Below are 13,974 nucleotides of genomic sequence, written 5' to 3' on the forward strand. Positions count from 1 at the left end.
CACCAAATGGAAAGGCTGCACAGAAAAACCTCTATGCACACTACCAAGTCAAACAAATATTTATTGCAATAATTCATTTTAATCATTCGTGTGTGAATGCATATAAAACATTCAACAATAACACAATTACTCTGTGCAATTATTATTTTTATTTTTTTTATTAATTATGATTTTTACCTACTGGCCATTGATTCTCAGACAGTCATGCAGTCTGCAAAGTACACTCTTAGAGAAAAAGGTTTCAAAACTGTAACTGTGGCAGTAGTTTCTAATGCATACTTTTAAAGTACTAATCTCAACCTTCAAGGTATCATTATGTACCATTTAAGGGTAAATAAGATACCATTTAGGGCTTTTGTGAATTAGCTTACCACCCCAGTGACAACTTTGAATTTATTTTTTTTTTTTAATGAAACGACGTGCATTTCTGACTGGACACACACACAGTCACAGTATGTTTATTCTCCCGAAAGTAAATTTGGCTCAGTTCGGGCCAGATTCCTTTGGTCATTACATAAAAATACATCTGGTCTGAGCGGAACTTCTTTGGTCATCTAAATAGAAATAAAGAACACACAGAAAAATGCGGTTTAATGCCTGGGCTAGAAACCATGTTTGTTTTTCCCTGAGCTCAAAATGGTCGTTCATGAGGTAGGGGGATAAGAGAGTTGTTGAATGTGGGAAAAAAAACGAGCCAATGTGAGAAAATAGCAAGGGTGGAGGGGACAGAAATGATGGAGAGGGGTATTGGTAGAAGCCTGCCATGTCCAGAACTGAGATCACTAAGTGGGTGGTAGGTGCAGAGCTTCCCTTTGGCCAAATCATGCGAAACACTCATATCTTCCAAGCAGTTTGACTGGGGAAGGATGTCAACCGCTGAAGCCTGTCTGTGAGCCAGAGACCGAGCGCTGCACAGATGGTAGTGCTGACAAATTAGTTCAGTTCAGATCCAGACCAGTTTCATTTCTGTACCTGGCAGTAGGTCTCTTAACCGCTTCTTGCCCGACAGGACTGGAATGATCGTTCTTTCCACTTTTTTCGCTGAATGGTCCCAAAATCTGGGTTTGTAGTTTTACATGCGATGCGGTTACACGTTGAATATATGGCTATGCATATACAAAACGGCAGAGTTCCCGCCGATCTCTTTATTTATATTGAATGAAAATGTGCTGGCTGCCTGCATTACTGCCGCCCACATGAACCAGAATCCAGGCCAGCTGGCTTCAAACGGGATCCTAACTCTCAGAGAACAGAAGCACACAGACAAGGTGTGGCCAGACCAACCTGGCTCTCCTTAGGTTACCATGCTTTGGATAGGAAAGAACTTTCTCTTGCCACTATCCTCCCTATTGCCTTCATTTTGATAGCAGCTTTTTATTTCTCCTAAATAGAGCTATGCGATATGATATGAAATGAACAATGACAACACATGAGAATGTTTCTTTTTTAGGAAATGACAATATAATTGGAGAAAGCATTCTAACATTAAAGAAGTTAAGACTCATTTACAAAGGCCCTTTCAAAGAAAGTCTGTTCACTGCAGCCATATTTGCAACGGGGGAATGAAGGGGGGAATCCTGAAATCTCAAAAACTGCTCGCTGAACCCACAATTATAATACATACTGTATTTCAAATCAGCAACAAAATCTGAAATAAACAGTCCAATGAAAGTTGTTCCTTATGGTCAAATATCGCTTAAAAAGCGTATTTTTCAGGTTGTGTATGTGCGTTGGCTGGTCTAGCCTACAGTTGCTAACATCCGTCGCACTGATGCAAGGATCAGAAACTTTCTCTTTCAATTAGAGGGTGGGGATATTCCACCATAGCTATCGCACGTTGTAGTTTCTCCCATTCGTAAGTATAAGAGTGAACCATCTTTGTATTTCTATAGTCTTTGCTCATTTATGCCACTGATGCAAACTATAACAATAACGATAAATGTGAAGTTTTAATAATCGTTCTAATTCTGTAATTATATATCAGTCCACACCACAAACATAAGATAATTACACAGTGGAACAATATTGCTGAAATCACTTTCAATCCACCCAACTTGAAAACCTTAAAGCGTTTAAAGTGGCAGGCAACATAACAGAAGCACCTGCTAAAAATTAACAGAACCTTATTGTGTGTTAGTGAAGACACTAAATTAAATGAAACTAAATTAAATTTATGCATTTAGCAGACGCTTTTATCCAAAGCGACTTACAGTGCATTCAGGCTATACATTTTTACCTATCCTGCGTTCCCGGGCAATCGAACCCCCAACATTGCGCTTGATAGCGCAATGCTCTACCAATTGAGCTACAGGAACACTACTAACATAGTTATCATTACTGTTAACTTTAATTCTATGAGAACAGTCCACACAGCATCTTTAACATATCACATGTAAGAGAAAAACATTTGTAGTCAATCACAATCCAAATGACTTTAAAGAGCTTGAGCATTTAAAAAGGAAGACAACAGAACTGTTACTGTGGTTGCTAATATAATTATTGCTATCTTTATAGTTATCAATCTTACTGTGGATGTGCCTTAACACGTGTTAAGTGATGTTTTAAGTCGTGTGTCGCAGAGTGGAGTAATTGACTGCGTAAAGTGAGAATGGTGGTGTTCAAGCCAAACATAAAAAAATTGTTAAATCAATTTCATAGTTTGGCATAACTTGTATTTACATAATCAAGACACGAAGCACCAAAAGTGTGCACACCTCACATGTTACACGAGAGAACAAAAATACAGCATGACCTGCGTAGTCTGGTTCACAAACAAATGCCGCCTACAATTTGGTTGTTTAAATGAATCATCTCAAACGTAGGAGCTGCCGGTTTAAATTAGTCCGACGAATCCTCCACTGAATGAAATCACAGAATCTGTCAGATCAGCCACTGAAGCAACATATGACTCACTAACCCAATATTCTGTCGGAAGAGCGTCAGAGTCAAATTGCGTAGGCTACTATGTTCATCCGATGACAAATTAGGATTGGAAACGAAACAAAAAAAGCTTTAATGGCTTTAAACACAGAAAGAAATATCCAAGCTCAGCTCGAAGAGAGCAAAAGCAATTAGACAGTAAAAAATGGTATCAAGAGACTGGAACATCTTTCTGCAGGGAGATGAAAAAACAGATGTCCTGTCTTGCTCAGAATTCATAAATCTCGCGTGGAGGAATCTGATGTGTGTTTCTGGGGGAGCAATCTATGGCTCACTCCTCATTACTCAATAGTGTGATCACGTGGGAAAGGGCTTTGTGTTAAAATCCATGCTCAGTATCCCATGATGATTATGGTGCTGGGAGATTGAAGAATGAGGTGGGTTTTCTTCTATGCGCTGCCTGATTACGAATGGTATGGAATCACAACCATGAACAAATGTTAATGCCTTTTAAATTATACTTTACATTAAATCACCCAAGCTAATAAGGCTTAAAGTAAACATTTTCCTTCTTTTGTTTGTTTAGTTTTTATGCTGAATATACAGGCAAAAGGAGCCCCAACTAAGTATTGAGTGCTGTACATGCTCATACTTTTCATGTTCATACTTTTCAGTTGGCCAAGATTTTTTACAAATCCTTACTTTGTATTGGTCTTAAGTAATATTCACATTTTTTGAGATACTGAATTTGGGATTTTCCTTATTTGTCAGTTATAATCATCAAAATTAAAAGAAATAAACACTTGCAATATATCGGTGTGTGTGTGTGTAATGAATGAATATAATATACAAGTTTCACTTTTTGAATGGACTTAGTGAAATAAATAATCTTATTATAAGGTAAGGGGTTAACAGTTTACCCTGTCAGAAAATCCAGCATATGCTGGTTAGGTATGTTTGGAAGCATGGCTGCTGGTTTGAGCTGGTTTAAGTTGGTTCTTAGCTGGTTCTAAACTGGTCCGTAGCAACTAGCTCCTGCTCAGGACCAGCTTAAACTATTTTATGACCAGATATGGGATTTTTCAAAGCTATTTTAATAGCAACACTGCTAATTCTGTAAATATACGGCCCAATTTACTGTGTTAATATGAAGGAATTTTTCATATTGATTTTTACGTGTAAAAGGGCATTTAGGACATTTTCTGGATTTTGTTTCTTAACCCAAAAATTACATTTCGATCATTAATTACTCACCTTGTGTTAAACCCATAAAACCTTTGTTCATCTTCAGAACAGAAATGAAGATATTTCTTATTAAATCTAAGAGCTTTCTGACCCTGCGTAGACAGCAAAGGAACTATTACGTTCAAGGCCCAGAATGGTAGTAAGGACGGGTTAGTTGCGTTGCTGTTTTTGCAGGATCAGAAAGCTCTCGGATTTCCTCAAAAATATCTTAATTTATAATAATAATAATTCATTCCATTTATATAGTGCTTTTCTAGGCACTCAAAGCGCTTACATAGTCATCCACCACAAGTGTGCAGCATTCACCTGGATGATGCGACGGCAGCCATAGTGCGCCAGAACGCCCACCACACACCAGACTACTGGTGGAGAGGAGACAGAGTGATGAAGCCAATCAGCAGATATGGGGATTGTTAGGAGGCCATGATGGTCAGAGGCCAATGGGAGAATTTAACCCTTAATTTAACCCTTTAATTAAATCTTTAAAGAGTATAAAGTTAATTTCCGTGCTGTTTAAAGGTAACAACTTTTCTACATTTTGAAATAAAAAAATGTAAATTTAAAGTAATTTAAAGTGTCACATGGCCAAAAATGCATATACTGTATAAGACAGTAATGCAGTGCACCCTTCATAAAGCTCACTTCACATATACCGCTCTTTGGAGTGCACCGGGCACAATTATGCTCACTTTTTAAATGAACTTCCCTCTTGATCTTCTTTGTTCTGTTTGTTGGGTTTATGAGAGCTGAGGTCTCTAAGCCTTGTGTAAATGAGGTGCGTGTTTTCATGCTCATGTAATGGCATCGTCTGAGGTGAAAATTAAAAAGATGCGGTTGCTGTCTTTGTTGTTGGCTAGGGTGGTAATTGCACTTACACAGCTCTTTGTCATTCCTGACAAGATGGCCATTTTCAATGATCAGACGGGGATTGTACTAGTTGAGGACTAATGGTTAGCACACCAGGATGAATAATGATCATCTGCTCTTAATTTATATCTCCACAAAGGTCTTTATTAGTCTTTAGATTCAGGTTAATATGCATCATATGAAGCTCTTCTCTCTGCCTTTTCTCATTTCTCTTTCTCATTCTTTACTTCAAGGGTTCTCAGCTGATGGGTTACACATATATTAATATCTAAAATTATTTATTGTGTAAAATAAACAAAAGTATCTGTAAATGAAACATCCTCAAGTATACACCAGCATTCCTTCACTTTTGTAACTTTCCACATGCAATGGTTTCGTTCAATCAGGTAAAGTCATTCAGAAATATGCTAATTTGTTTTGTTTTGTTGGTTTTTTTGACAGACTGATTAGGAAACACTGAATACTTGAATTTATGTCGACCCTCAAATTTTAAAGAGGCAGTTTGTTAAGTCTCCCACCAGTTGTAAGTTATTGAGATGTTTCATGACTAGAGATGGTCACCTTCTGAACCACTTAACCGCAATTCCAAATATTTTTTCAGCGTAGTCCTTTATTACTTAGTGAGGAAGTAAGGGATTCACTGGGGAAGAAGGGAATGCTCTGTGACCAATCTGAAACAGATAATACTTATATTCTTGTTTAGAAACTGAATTCTGTGTTTCTTTTTAACTTAAATTCCATTTCCTAGTGTGGCGTTTTCTGCAAAGTTCATCATGTTTTAAAATCAGATTCACTCAGTAAACACAATTATCATTGTTTTATTTTGCACTGTTTGCTCATGCAAAATTTGCCATCACAATGCTTAACTGTATTTCTTTAATGTGACATTATGGTTCCTAAATACGTTCTTTAAGTCTATGGATATTTTAGACATGCAAAGATATTACAATTCTCTATGTTACATAAACAAAAAATATTTTAATGTTATGGTTGATAATAAAATTCTTTACGATTTTGTAAATTAAAAATTATAAAAGTAAATGATATTGCACGGTATGTTACACACTTTTCCTTAGATTATATTATTAAATAATTACATGTCAAATGTTGTTAAATATTCATTTGAAGTAATTACTAGTTAGGTTTAGGGGTGTGTTAACTCATGTTTCATATTAAAGTCTGAGTTGAACATACTTTAAAAAGCTGTTTTATAACATCTTGCACTGATCAGTCTTCTTACTGTATATCATATTTGGGCTAAACATGTCTGCGTGTCTGATTGTGTGTGTGTTGGATGAGGGTGGATTATGGGGGGCGAAGGGTGGATTCAATCAGCAGAGCCGGAGTGTACGCTCTTTGATTAAAATAAACGTATTGGCCTAACACAAACAAGCATGGAGTGAGAGTCTGTGCCAAAATCCAGATGGACTGACAGAGCAATCAGAGAGAAACAGCTTGCAGTGCTAAAGCGACCAGATCCAGATTCATGGCTGCACTTTTCTCCATAGAGCTGTCTCGCACGGCGCTGTCACACTAAATTAGCAAAATCTGATACAAGTTTCTAAACACTTCAAACAAATAGCTTAACAGTTCAGTGACGAGTAGTGGTGGGAAATATAACACTTCCCGGCACACAGAGATGTTCTCTTCTGTGAATAGGGCTATTTGTGAAAGTGACACAAATTACTACATACTGTTCTCTGAGGCTGCAGTGTGTTAAACTCTTTCGGCCGCTGTAAAACTGTCCCTTAAAGCCAAAAGTATTTTAGACAGTTTCTGGTTGTCTGGCTTTTTTTTCTTTCGATTAATAGATTCAAACTGTCCATATTAGTGAAGCAGTTTAACAGACTGAAACTTTGAATCATTAGCTTCATCTGTAGAAACGTGTTCTTCAAAGTCTCTGCATATAATTTTCCATGTATTTCTGTTGTAATGTCTTGATTAAGTTTCTTAAAAATCTAAATAATTATTGCACTATTGTAATGTGATTTTGAGGAGTTTAAACTTCCCATTTCAATGAAACCATTAAACGGTTTTCAATTCTGATTGATTTAGTAATTTGTTTGTCATCACAATAAATAAATACATAAAAAATAAAATTAAATAAAATTAAATAAAAATTCACAGAAGTCTCCACATGGCAGTTTAAACGTCTGTACAAGAAGGAAGTCTTCTATGTTAATTAAGGCTGCATTATGTGCATCAAAATACAGTAAAACAGTATAAAAAATTATAGCTGTTTTAATATAATTGAAAATGTAATTTATTCCTGTGAAGTAAAAACTGTTTCCCCAGTCTTCAGTGTCTTTTGTAACATTAGAAATACCTTTACCTGTTACTTTTGATCTATTTACTTTTGATTCTTGCTGAACAAAAGTATTGTTATATATATATATATATATATATATATATATATATATATATATATATATATATATATATAAATATTTGCTTATATTTTTGCAAATGTATTATCACCCTGCACTTTGTCACCCTTTATGAGACTTACGTTTAAGTTTGTTAACTCTGTCATAAATGTAATAATTCCATATAACTCTTAGAACACAATCAAGGTGTGGGGAGGCACATGACTATCTCTTCAGATTGTGCACCAGATTGTACGCCTGTGCACATCCATTTAAAAACTGACCAAGACCTTGACTTGCACATGTTTTCAATTAGTACCTAGAATTCAAAAAGAATTATGTGAGTGTGTTTAACACCCACACCGAGCTCCATGTCACTGATGGAGAACATAGATGGCAGACTGTTCACATACTGTACCTCCACCCAGTGTTTGTGAAGTGGAATCATTTGAAGCTAACGCTGGATATTTGGCACACGGTGCACTGTGGGTAAACGTCAGCACGTATGAAGAACACTGTGGCCTCAGTGTGGTGTGGTCTCTCAGGTCCAGCGTTTCAAGCTGATTTCTCAGTAATTACACTGTTCGCTTTTGGCATGTGATCATGATGGCCGTTGCTGCTGTTTCCTTTCATTGGCGCGCTCAAGGTCACGTCGAGCCAAAGAGTTCCACAGAAGGACAGAGGGACACCACACAAGATCCATGAGACTGTCAGGGCTGTATGTTTGATTTGGTTGTATTTTGATGATCTTAACATTTTACTCGCATTATACTGAGCAATCAAACCAAGAAGTTTTGCTCTTCAGCATTTGGATTCAAAGCTATTCAACAATTTAAATATATTTCTAATACACAGTGGCCCCAAAGTGTATTTGGACACTAAAGTCACACTTAAAAATGTATTAAATGAGCAATTACTTTTAAGTAACTGGTCCCAGGGTTCTTTTTAGAGGATGAAGTCAGTTCCCCTCAGGTTCACACAGGTGTTCTAGCAGAGAACTACAGATGTAGTTGATCACATTAACTATAAATATGTTCCACTAACATCTGACAACCAGAAATTTTCTAAATACTTTTTTGTCTTAAAGGGACAGTAAACCAAATATATAAAACACACACACACACATTCTGTTATTTACTCACCCTCATGTCATTCCAAACCTGTAAGAATTAATTCTGTGATAATTATTATGTTCCACTGAAGAAAGTCATAAATGATTGGAATGACACATGGGTAAATTAATTTAATGATGACAAATTTCCAATTTTGGGTGTACTGGGGAACTGGGCTGTTTGATGTTTATTAAATTAGCTTTTATTTTTATACCTTCAGTTTTCTTTTAATTGTTACATTTTAGGAATTTTGTCATGCATTTGTCACCATTGTCATCATTTACTCACCCTTATGTCAATCCAAATCTGTAAGAATTTTTTTCTCTTCAGTGAAAATGTCTCATAGGGTTAGGGTTAGGCATCCTGGTAATTTTTGTAATTTAGTAATTTTTGTCATGCATTGGTTTAAACAATAATTCTATGAAGCTATGAGAATACCTTTTGTGTGCTCAGTCACGAGTGTAGAATTTTTGTTGTTATTTTTGTCATGGTACTCGATGTGGTGGAGACGGACCCAGAAGAGAAGAATTGTTGAATAAAGTAGTTATTTTTGTTTTCCTTGTGCACAAAAAAAATATTCTCATAGCTGCATAAAATGAAGGTTGAACCACTGATGATATCCTTACTACCTTTCTGGTCCTTTAAGGTGGTAGTTGCATTGCTGTCTATGGAGGAAACTGTAGAAAGCTCTTGGATTTCATCAAAACATCTTAAACTGAGTTCCGATAATGAACAAAGTCCTTACAGGTTTGGAACGACATGAGGGTGAGTAAATAATGACAGAATTTTCATTTTTGGATGAACTGTCTAATATATTTAATCTAATATTTATATCTTAATTTGATCTTCACCTTTCAATTTTCTTCCCATTTCAGTTACTGAAAACACTCTTTAATAGTTTTAGTTTTAGTTAACAATAACTTTAATGCGATGACATTCATAAAGTTTTTAGCACATCCAAAGTGTCTAAATAGTTTTAAGGTCCAGTGTAGACACACATAGGGGACAAAGTGAGAGTAAACAAGAGGTGGAGAGTCACTCCCCCTTGACTCCTCAACACCTGTTCCTCATCAGGTCTCTGTCCCTGTGCCAGAATCAATACAGCAGGATGCTAGAAAAATCTGACTGCCATTTGTGAATAGACAGGGCATTAGCGAAGTCCGAAATTATTTACAAACACGGGCCTCTCCTCATTACTCGTCCTCCAGCCCGTTCAGTCTTGGGGCCCTCTGCATCTCAAGCTGAAAAAGCAAGATTTTCCCTCCGTCCGTCCATCCCAGCCTTGTGAAATCAGATGCCCTAATTTTATTTGGATTAGCAGAATATTGTGTTCACACAACACTTACAAATACACATGAAAGCATTTAACTTTTTTTTTCCAAAACCTTCACACTCACGTCTCTCTCCCTCGCCCTTTAGATGACGCATATGTTTCCATAGATTTCTGCATATTTGCTGGCAAAGACAGACTAGTTAAACAAAAGAGGGAAGCTTTTCAGGGAGGGGACATCAGGGCTCCGCAGGGGTTGTAGAAACCTGGGAGAGAGAGAGGGAAAAAATGTTGCGTTGCAATGTACCGTAAGTTTGTCATCTTTACAATAAACACATCTACATCACAGCAGTGTAAACATGTGGTTGGGATTGGAAAGCAGGGAGAGAGAAAGAGAATCGGTTGAGCGGAGTGAGTTCTGTATAAGCAGAACGAGAGATCTTGGCCTTGCCTTGTGCTACACAATCACTGGGGTAGAAATGTAAATACCGAAATAAATGACGCGAAATTAAATCAAAGTAAACAAAGCAATCATTCACATGCCATCTGCCCAACTGCTAAACCCTTTGTATACCTATAGCTGCCAAAATAGTTAGCCTTGCTTATAACAAAAGTGATGAGGGATGTTTATATGCGACATATTTAAATGAAAACATAAGCTTTGTTCCTAAACCTAAAGAGTCGCTTTGCTAGATACTGCTTACGAAGGCAGCTCCCAAATCAAATTAATGGATAAACTATTCCAACTGATTCAGAATAGTTTCTGATTCACTAAAAAGTACAGGCTCATAACAAGAGTCATTTGTCTGGGAAACGAGTTTCTAGTCAAGCTGTATGTTTTGATTCACTCCAAACCGCATATTTTGTTCGGAAATCAGACTTCACTGTTTGTCTTGAATGTTTTTGTTCGTTAAAATTAAGAGTCATTTGCTCTGTAATCAGATTTCAATAGTCACGTATGTTTTGATTCCCTAAAAATAACTGGCCCCTGCAAATGTTTTGCTCGGAAATCAGACTTCACTGCTCGTGCTTGTTTAAAAGTGGCTTGTAACATTCATTTGCTTTGGAATCATTGGATAGAATCTACCAATAAGAGCCATTTCTTGAAAATCTGACTTCAGTGTTCACGCTATGTTATTGGTTCACTTAAAATGAATCGGCTGACAGTAATTTGCTCAGGAATCAGGCTTCACTAGCACCTAAAAAGTGATTTTGCTTGGAAATCAAACTTATATATGTTTGTGCAGAATCGTGAATTCAGGGAACACTTTCATAGTATTTTAGAACATTCAAAATCATTCAGTAATAAAAAATAAAAAAATAAAAAATGGGACGGGTTGAAATGTTTCCAAATGTTAATCTTGAGATGCTGAAATGCTAGAGTTTGTTATCACTGCTTTCACTACCATATGTGTCCATATGTGTTGGGCATAGTTTCCACATATGGTTGCTGAAACAAATGAATTCATTTACTTGCTTTAATCGCCAGCAGCATACATCATTAGACATTACAATGGCTGTTTTGTCCTTCACCCCTGCCAGTTTTTCTTCGAGTCTAGCTGATTCTCGAGGATGTGTGTTATTCCATCACTCTCTGGCACTGGATAACTGCACTTAAGCCTCCAAGCTGTGTTAGGCTCGACTTCGCTCCGGGCTGATGGCAGCAGTCACTGTAACGTAACGCTCCTCTGGGTGTTACCATTGAAATGTCAGCCTGCCATTGCTGATCAGTTGTTCAACAGCTTCCAACACTGGAAAATAAACACCTTTTTGGGTTTCTTACTCTACTGTCTGTTTTTTTTTTTTAACCGTGTTTTTTTGGGGTGGGAGGGGTGATGAGATGTGTGATTTCAGGGCCTCTGAATTCCTCCATTAATGACTCCCAGCTTTCCAGCTCTGAGAGGCTGGAGAGAGGGACTGCGACGCCGATGCTGATAGACGTGTTAAAAGCTTCTCACACACAAACACGGACACTCTGCTGGAGTGGAAAACCAATATGGAGGTCTGCTTGGCACAGCTTGCTGATGTAACACTTTTTAAAGATGCACAGTCATTTTTACTCATTCAAATGTTTTACATGTTATTTAAAATGATGTTCAGTCACATAAGATGATTCCATTCATATCAGTGGCCTTATAAAATGTTTTATTTCACATGTAGAGGGTCCCCTCATGGGGCAGCCATGTTGTGATCACTTGACCAGTACTAATTACTTTAGGTATTCAACCAATCAGTGACTGACTTGAAGTGCTGCATGCTGGTTAAACATTTTGACTTGAGATGCTGCTGGTGCCATGGCACTGTGATGTATGATGTCAAAATTCTCATTCTGTGAGAGGCTGCACAAGTTCTCATGGTGACGGGTGATTTACGATTGGCGTGATACACTGATGACAGATATAATGTGTGTTTTGTTTATTATTTCGACACCTTTACCTTATGTTTTTATAACAATAAAGATTATTGTATTATTAATGTTATATTGTGTCCTGTTTATCAAAATTAAACCTATAACTTCACTGGTCTTTAAATAGTTTAGGCTTATGTTAAACTTTATTCTTCTACATAAAGGAGCAGCATTAAGCATTAAATAATAAAAATTGTCTGCTGCTTTCATTAAAATGTCTAAATCGTCTGTGTATTTGACAAATATTAGATCTAATCCATTTTATCAGTCATAAAGTACATCATGACGTGAAGCAGAAATTTTCCAACTTGGTTCGTTTTTTTAATCGGACTGCAAGCAGCAAATCTGGCTAAAACACTTTAGCCAAACACTTTAGTATAGGGACTTAGTATATACTAAGTCTCACTATTAACTATCTGCTTATTAGCATTCCTTTTATTAATGGCTTTTTATTAGTACTTATAAAGCATATTCTGCATGACCATATTCTACAGTACATCCCTAACCATGCCCAATAGCTAAATTTAACAACAACCTAACTATTAATAAACAGCAAATTAGGAGTTTATTGAGGCAAAAATCATAGTTAATGGTTTGTTAATAGCAATATTTGGATATTAAAATAAAGTGTGAAGAAAACATTTTAAATCTTAAAATATTAAATGGGGCAGCTGTGGCCTAATGGTTAGAGAGTAGGACTTGTAACCTGAAGGGGAGGGGAGTTAATGAACAGCGCTCTCTTCTTCCATCAATACCCATGGCTGAAGTGCCCTTGAGCAAGACACTGAAGCCCCAGTTGCTGGATATATAGCTGCCCACTGCTCCGGGTGTGTGTTCATGGTGTGTTCACTTCTCACTGCTGTGTGTGTGCACTTGGATGGGTTAAATGCAAAGCACCAATTCCGAGTATGGGTTACCATACTTGGCAAATGTCACGATTTTCATGTTGGCATACATAGATTTTTACTTATGAAAGATGTTTAAATCAATATTTGAAACACCATGTTATTCTTTTTAAAGACCACTTATAATGTTAGCGAAGGTCATGATTCTTTTTTTGCCTCTGGTTTTCCAGATTCAGAGTCACTTCCTTCTTTGCATGTGGAATGAATATGATACTAAAAGGATGCAGGTTTGCTGTCAGGTTCAATGTAGTTTGCGATGTCCCATCCTTCAATAACAACCTCTACGCAAAAGTCAGATGATGTCACAAGGTCACAGATTTCATGAACTGATATTACAGCTCAGCGCCAATAAAGGGTCTTTTTGGAATAATTTATATGAAGTAAAAAGCACAAAGCTCATTTCGCAAAAAATGTTAATGAACAACTAAGTCCAGCACCAAAGTGCTATGTCTGAGCCTAGATCACATTACATGATTAGAAAGTCAGTCCGGATTGGATCATACAGGTTGTGGTCTCATTGGCTCTAAAAGCAATTACACCGACCACAGTGTGTTCAGAGAGCAAGTCACTGCAGTGTATCAAAGGTTACAGTAGATTGAAACAAGCTTGGCAACTCCAGCGCATTAATAATAAATGGCTGCCACCCATGCAGCAGAGTTAGAAGGGGGCAGCCTGAATCAGTCTCCATCACTCGGTTTTTAAGGCCATATGCCCCTTTTCATTACTTAGAGCACACCAGCTGTATTGTAACTACAACCAATTTCCTTGCAGTCTATAAAACTGTCAATCAGAATCATACAAGAGAGCCGAGCGCAGAGTAGAGCATGGCTGCCTGAACGGGGGATTGAATTTGTAGCCAGATGTCAGCACGTCGAAATCCTGTGCGAGATAACGTTGTTGGAGTTTTGTGACTTTAATATAA

This window comes from Carassius auratus, chromosome 8, assembly GCF_003368295.1.
Source record: "Carassius auratus strain Wakin chromosome 8, ASM336829v1, whole genome shotgun sequence".
Classification (NCBI taxonomy): Eukaryota; Metazoa; Chordata; class Actinopteri; order Cypriniformes; family Cyprinidae; genus Carassius; species Carassius auratus.